Here is a 6,652-nt window from a genome sequence, read left to right on the forward strand (position 1 = left end):
CACCCTTACAAGACTGGATAAATGGCTAAGCAAAGATGTCGAAGACAACATGGAGGGGAGATGGTTATGGAATTAAGGTAAGGGGTTGGTGGAATAATTAAGCGGGAACGATGGCGGGAAATTTGAGCGGGAACAATGGCGGGAAAGGATTGCAGGGGAAAAAGAGCGAGGACCCTAAATTAATTAAGGGCGGGACATGAAAGTGCAAAAAAGAATACAAACGACCTTTTATCCATGCCAAGAACAAAGAAGACCTTTCGTCCCGAAGAGGAATGACTTGCAACTTTGGTCGACAGTTTACGTGAAGAGGTGAGCCCCAAAACATTCTTTGGCCTCTTCGTCCTAGCCATAGCTGAAGACTCCTCTTGGGCTCTGAAGCGGCAGTTTTCGGTCCAGCTAAGAACGAAGAGTGCAATTGAACCCTCGTGTGGACGAAGACGACCTCTTTGGTCTGGGCGAGAACGAAGAGTACATCTTTGATTAACATGAGGACGATGGAGTAATATTAGTGAAATTTATGAATTAGGTCATATATTTTTGAAATTTGTTACAAAAAATAATATTAAAAAATTCCTGATTCTAGTGCTCTCCCTAGGCCTAATTTATGGAAATTCTTTGAACCACAAAACAAAGTCAGTAGTACGAATACACCATATATTTGCTTCGAGTTGATTTGGTGCTAAACCCGTAGGTTGCTATCCGTAGTGCACTAGTGCGTTGGAGCACAATCCATTTCCTTGAAACTCGGTGCTAACTACTATTTTTCTTAGAGCACGATTAACAGTATAGCCACCGCCGAAAAGTGCTTCCAGCTACCGAGCTCCACTGCTCTTGGTATTTAAATTTTTTTTAAAACACACTTTTGGTACTAAAAAAATCTTAAAACAAATACGTGGATACATACACATATTCCTAAGGACTAGTAAATATATGGAAAAGAAATACTTGGTATTTTGAAAAATACAAAAAGAGAAATTTCTGATAGAAATGACACCCTTTTTATCCTATATACTGTCAGAAATTTATTTATTTTCCTATAGCCCAAAACAAAACGAGATTTCTACTGAAACTTGACGCGTGTAATCGGAATGTATATATTTATCCTTGGAAAAAAATTCACATTTTTTTAAACTTCAAAAACCTGAATTTCAAAATGTTCAAATGTATAGAGCGCAGTGGAGCTCGGTTGCTGCAACGCCTCTCCCAGCCACCTGCTCGCTATATCAAATTGCCATATCATATATAGTCATCATTTATATTCATTTATATAATAACACGGGCTATAAAATTGGCTTTTACATTAGTATCTTTTTGAGCACTGCTAGGCAGACGATGAATTCATGTACCATCCACACACGATAAGTCACGTACACCACTGGATTGTCTTTTGGGAAAAAAATGTGTGGCTTGAAAAACGTGTTGTGCACAAGTCATGCATGAAAGATTGTGTGCACAACAATCTTCTATCTTTTTTTTTTCTTTCTTCATATTAGTTGCATTTGCTTAAGAATACGAATATAGTTAAGCTCTTGCATGAAAGCTTACTTCCTTTATTTTTTCACATCTCTTTTCTTTACATAGATAAAAATAACATGTAAGCGGGCTAGAAACCCATTATTGTTTTTTTCTAAAAGGAAGTTAAACCCTCGTCTTTGCATCAATCGATGCATGCAACTATCTTTATTAGTTATTCCACAAAGGTCTTAAAAGAACATACATTAATCCATCCACCACTCACACGTACCAACTCGATAATGTGGAGTGCTCACACTCCCCATATCTAAAATCGGTGTTGTCATCGATCCATTCACATAACGTATCAGGATCAACAGCCGGTGCAGCCTACCTAAAGCGCATACCACATGCATACGTTTTAGAAGTCGTCATTATCATCGGACCATTGACCCATCTTTAGAAGAGAGATCCGCATCTTCCTTGCCATACCGGACATCCGTCGACGCCACCATGTCGCCTAACGGTGCCACCGCCCTGCGCTCATCCATATACTCTGGAAGATCCGTTGTGTGTAGCACATGCCAACCAGGCATGACTCAGCATAGCACCTGTCAGCCAGGCATGACTTGACATCTCCACCGAAGCTCCGTGCAAGACGAAGCCGCTCCACCTCCTACCTCTGTCTTTCACCGCTGCTCCACAAACGATGCTTCCAAGAGAGAAACGACACCGTAGTACCGCCATCGTCCGATCTGAAACCAGATCCTAGGGTTCCCCCTGAAGCAGCATGAGTGGGTCGACAACAGTTACACGGCAATGCCTTCATCAAGGTAACGACGCAAAACGCCACCATCGCCCGCCAATGGCTCGATTTTCACCGGCAGCTATGTCTCTCCGACTCGTAGCCGAGACTAGATGACAAATCTCAAGATCCGACCACCCAGCCGCAGGCCGGCCACCTCTGACAAAGAGATGACCACACCGTCGGCTGCACCGGTCAGAATAGATCTAATCGTAGGTGCCGCCGACGCGACCATCAGGCCCTCCACGCCGCCGCCGCCGCTGATCCAAAGGCCGATGGCGCGCCGCCACCGCCGCCCGAATAGGATAGGCCACCGCGTCCGCAGCCCACGCCGCCTCCAACCCCGCCGCGCCACAGCCATCGCCATCGCCATCGCCAATACTGCCACCACAACCGCCATTAGGACGCCGGCCGGCCGCCACACCGCCGTAGTCTAGATCTAGTCCGTCATGAACCAGATCGGCGCCGCTACATTCTAGATCGAGGTCACACCCTCGAGCCAGGGCGCCCCGCGTCATCCTATGACCCGCGAGAGGGAGGAGTGCCTCCGCCTTGATCGTCGCACACACATGCTATGCCCGCTGCCGACCACCGGCAGCGACGAAGGAAAGGGAGAGGAAGAAGCGGTGACCCGGCCGCTAGGACGAAGGGGAGGGGGCGAGTGCTAGATCTGGGAGGAAGAAACCCATTATTGTACTTGTTTGAGTTGTGTCGAATATAGTCTACAAGGTATGTTACAATTAGACTTGTAGTTGTATTGTGTTTAGATATGATATGGAGTCGTGTCCTAATAGGACACTTGTATCCTAGGCCTCTTATATATAGCGGGGCTAGACACACGATGTAACATATGCCAACATAATAGCACAAGTATGCAGGGGGAGCCGGCGGCCTGTGACGGCGCCTGGGTGGCCGGGGTGCGGTATTGTGACGGTGTCACGCGGAGGAGCGCCCGTAGTCAAGCCCCGGGGATGTAGCCATATCGATGAACCTCGTTAACAAATCTCGATGTCGTGCCTCATGTGATTGCTTGGTCCTCGGATGATCGACGATATGCCTTGGATTTATTCTAACAAGTGGTATCATGAGCAAGGTTTAAAGGAGGTCGGGATCGTTGATCTAGAGAAAGAAGAAGCGTCGACATAAATCTGCGGGAAGCGATTGTAATACGGTACGAGTATCATCGGCGAGTTACGATCCAGACAGACCTGTCGTGTTGTGTTATCTTCGAGCAGTAATCAGATTGAGAAGCAGAGCCGTGGAGTCTTCGGCAAGCAACAGCAGATCGGAATCGGTCCTAGCTTATAGCGGTGGTGCAGAGCTTTGCGTGGCACACGCACGTGCAGGCGAGGGCCGGATCATCCATCATGCTGGAGCGGCGTGCAGGCCGTCGCGGGTAGGCTAGCAGCTGAAGGGCGTGTAGCCCAATTTGAGGGGCCGCAGGCAAGTGGGCTGCAACGCCAAGGCCCAAGGCGTGGTGGCAGTCAGCGATTTGTTTGAGCTTGGTGCGCTAGGACTACAGGCGGTTAAGCTTGAAGACAAGTGATTTGTTTGGGAAAAAAAGTATGGCACAAGGACTTAGTCAGATCGTGATGCTACCATGAAAAAAAAAAGAAAAAAAAAGTAAAGTCCAGCTACAGACGTGTGATGAATCAGGTTTCATGTATGTTGACACGGTAAGGCTATGTGGACTTTGCCTTGGTTTTCTTTGTTGGTACACATATGTGTATAGATGGTGATGGTGATGGTCATGGTGACGGTTTGAGGAGTCTGGAATATGTCGTGCAGTCGGGGAAGTTCGGCTGAGGTCAGACTTGGACGGTTTGACGGATCGACGCGAGTCGATTGGTACAGAAGACGGTGGTGGGATCGGCGACGACGACATAGGTGCGTGCTGCTGATGGTGACCCATTTCTGGGCGTGGCAACATGCGGCGCAGCCCCCGAGGGCTTGTGTGGCTTCGACAAGACTATGGCGCGGGATTGATTCAAAGTGGTGTATACACAGAGTTTGAAGTCAATGAGGCGCGGGGTAGACTGATCATCTACCATGGGGTCATGTTGAAGGTGGAGCTGGATTGAGGGGCTACGGTGTAAGGATCCAGGGAATCGAAGCCTATTCAGCGGGAAAAAGCGAGTGTCACGTAGTTTGGACTGGAGACCACTGGTCTGATGGAGTGTGAAACTTGTCATCGGTCGGTGATGACCGATGGTACTCTGCAGTGGGGGTTGAGTGGTGTGGGTACGCGGCCCTTGAGACTCGACCAGGACAGCGGAGACTCGACGCGGTAATAGCGGCGAGGCGTGCGGTATGCACGGGGCATGGAGACGGGCCAAGCCTCTGGTGGTCATACATGTGGTGAGGCAACTGCAAATTTGACTCGGGAGGACTACAAGCAATGGTGAAATTCCTTCAAGTTTCAGACAGGCGGTCAAGAAAGGAGCGGTGATGTTGAGTTCAGGTAACTCTTATGTGCGGCATCCAATATGTGAGTTGTTCACTTTCACGCAGGTCAGTGATCGGTGTGTGATGGTGCTGAATGGATACTCTGGAAGTTGGGAGCACAAACTAGAGTAAGGGGAACTTAAATTTGCTCGAGTGTTGACTGTGGTCAAGAAAAGAAGGGACTACAAATTGCAGGTGGAGTCACATGGAGTCTTTGGAGTTGTGGCTATACTCATAGAATAAGCTCAAGTCCAATATACATGGAAGTTTGACGCATGGACAAATCCAGGATGGTGGAGTATATTCGCCAAGGTGGAGTTTGTTGGAGTTGTGTCGAATATAGTGTACAAGGTAGGTTACAGTTGGACTTGTAGTTGTATTGTGTTTAGATAGGATACGGAGTCGTGTCCTAGTAGGACACTTGTATCCTAGGCCTCTCATATATAGCAGGGCTAGACACATGATGTAACATATGCCAACGTAATAGCACAGGTACGTACGGGGAGCCGGCGGTGTGTGCCGGTGCTCGGGTGGCCGGAGTGCGGTATTGTGACGGTGTCACGGGGAGAAGCGCCCGTAGTCAAGCCCCGGGATGTAGCCATATCGGTGAACCTCGTTAACAAATCTCGGTGTCGTGCCTCGTGTGATTGCTTGGTTCTCGGATGATCGATGGTATGCCTCGGATTTATTTTAACAGTACTTGCTCTTAAAACCAACCAAATGCTCAGGCTCTAATTTGTCTCTTGTGCCTAAGGTAAACAGTACTCTATCAGTTTCCCGAAGATCACAGTTGGGAGATGGCTTCCTCGAGCTCGGGCGACTCGCTGGGCGATCCGCCGGGGTCGTTGTTGTCTTGGCCCCCCTCCCCTTCCTCGGCCCCCACCCGCTCGCCGACGCCCTCCCCGGCCGCTCTGTCGCCGTCCCCCCTTCCCCCTGCCGCCTTGCGGCGCGTGGTCTGGGCCGACCTCGCGGAGGCCGATGACCTCGCCACGGGGCGCCCGGTCGTCTGCCGCAACCGCATCCTCCCCATGGCTCCGGCTCGGTCGCCTCGGGCTGTTCCTGCCGGTGGCTCAACTCCCAGGGGTGGGAGTCCAGCTGCCCGCGGGAATGGCCGGCGCCGGCGCCAGCCTGCGGGCTCGTCGCGGTCGGCTCAGGCGAAAGGCGCAGCCTTGGGCTCCGGCGCTCGCCCTCGAGGTCGCCGATCTGGCGGGTGGGGCGTCACCGGCCGGACCGACAGCGGCCTCGCGCGCGCTTCCTGGAGATCTTCCGGTCCAACTTCGTCCTCCGCTGCTCTCTCCCCTGTTCCGGCTGACGCCCCGACGACGCCCTCGTCGGTGGTCTACAAGCGGTCCCCATTCCGCCCATTCATCTCGGCCTTCGGCGCCCCCGTGCCTCCTTGTCCCGGCGTCTTGCCCACCTCGGCCTGGCCCCGCCATGCCCCGCCGGCGACCTCTTCCGCGGCGGCGCAGGGGGAAACCCTCGCCCCGCGATTGGTGTCCCCTGGCTGGTCCTACCGGGCCGCGCTCATGGTGGGCCGCCCTGTGGGCCGCCTGCCAAGCGCTCCCCCTCGGGCTTTGGCTCCTGGGCCGCCACTGGTTCCGCAGGCTGCTAGACTCGCGCTGGCTGGGCCTTCTGGGCCTCCTCCCCCTCGCGGCCCAGCCCCGCCCCCGGGTGGGCCTCGGCCCGATGAGGCGGTCCATTTGGCCGCCTCTAGGGTTCCCTCGCCAGCCACTTTCTCCCGCATCGCCCGCCGCTCCCCCCGACGATGTCCCGCCCGCCGCCACCGCTAGGCCCGTCGCCCCTGCCGGCTCCCGCTCGCCCTCCCCTGCTACCTCGTCGGTCATGCCCCGCGAGTGGGATGACGGGATGGGCCGCCCCAAGCGTCGGGCGAACGACCGCCGGGCTCCTCCGCGTTCGTCGCCGGATGCCCTCTGGAGGGAAGACGACCTC

Source organism: Triticum dicoccoides, chromosome 2A (assembly GCF_002162155.2).
Source record: "Triticum dicoccoides isolate Atlit2015 ecotype Zavitan chromosome 2A, WEW_v2.0, whole genome shotgun sequence".
Lineage (NCBI taxonomy): Eukaryota > Viridiplantae > Streptophyta > Magnoliopsida > Poales > Poaceae > Triticum > Triticum dicoccoides.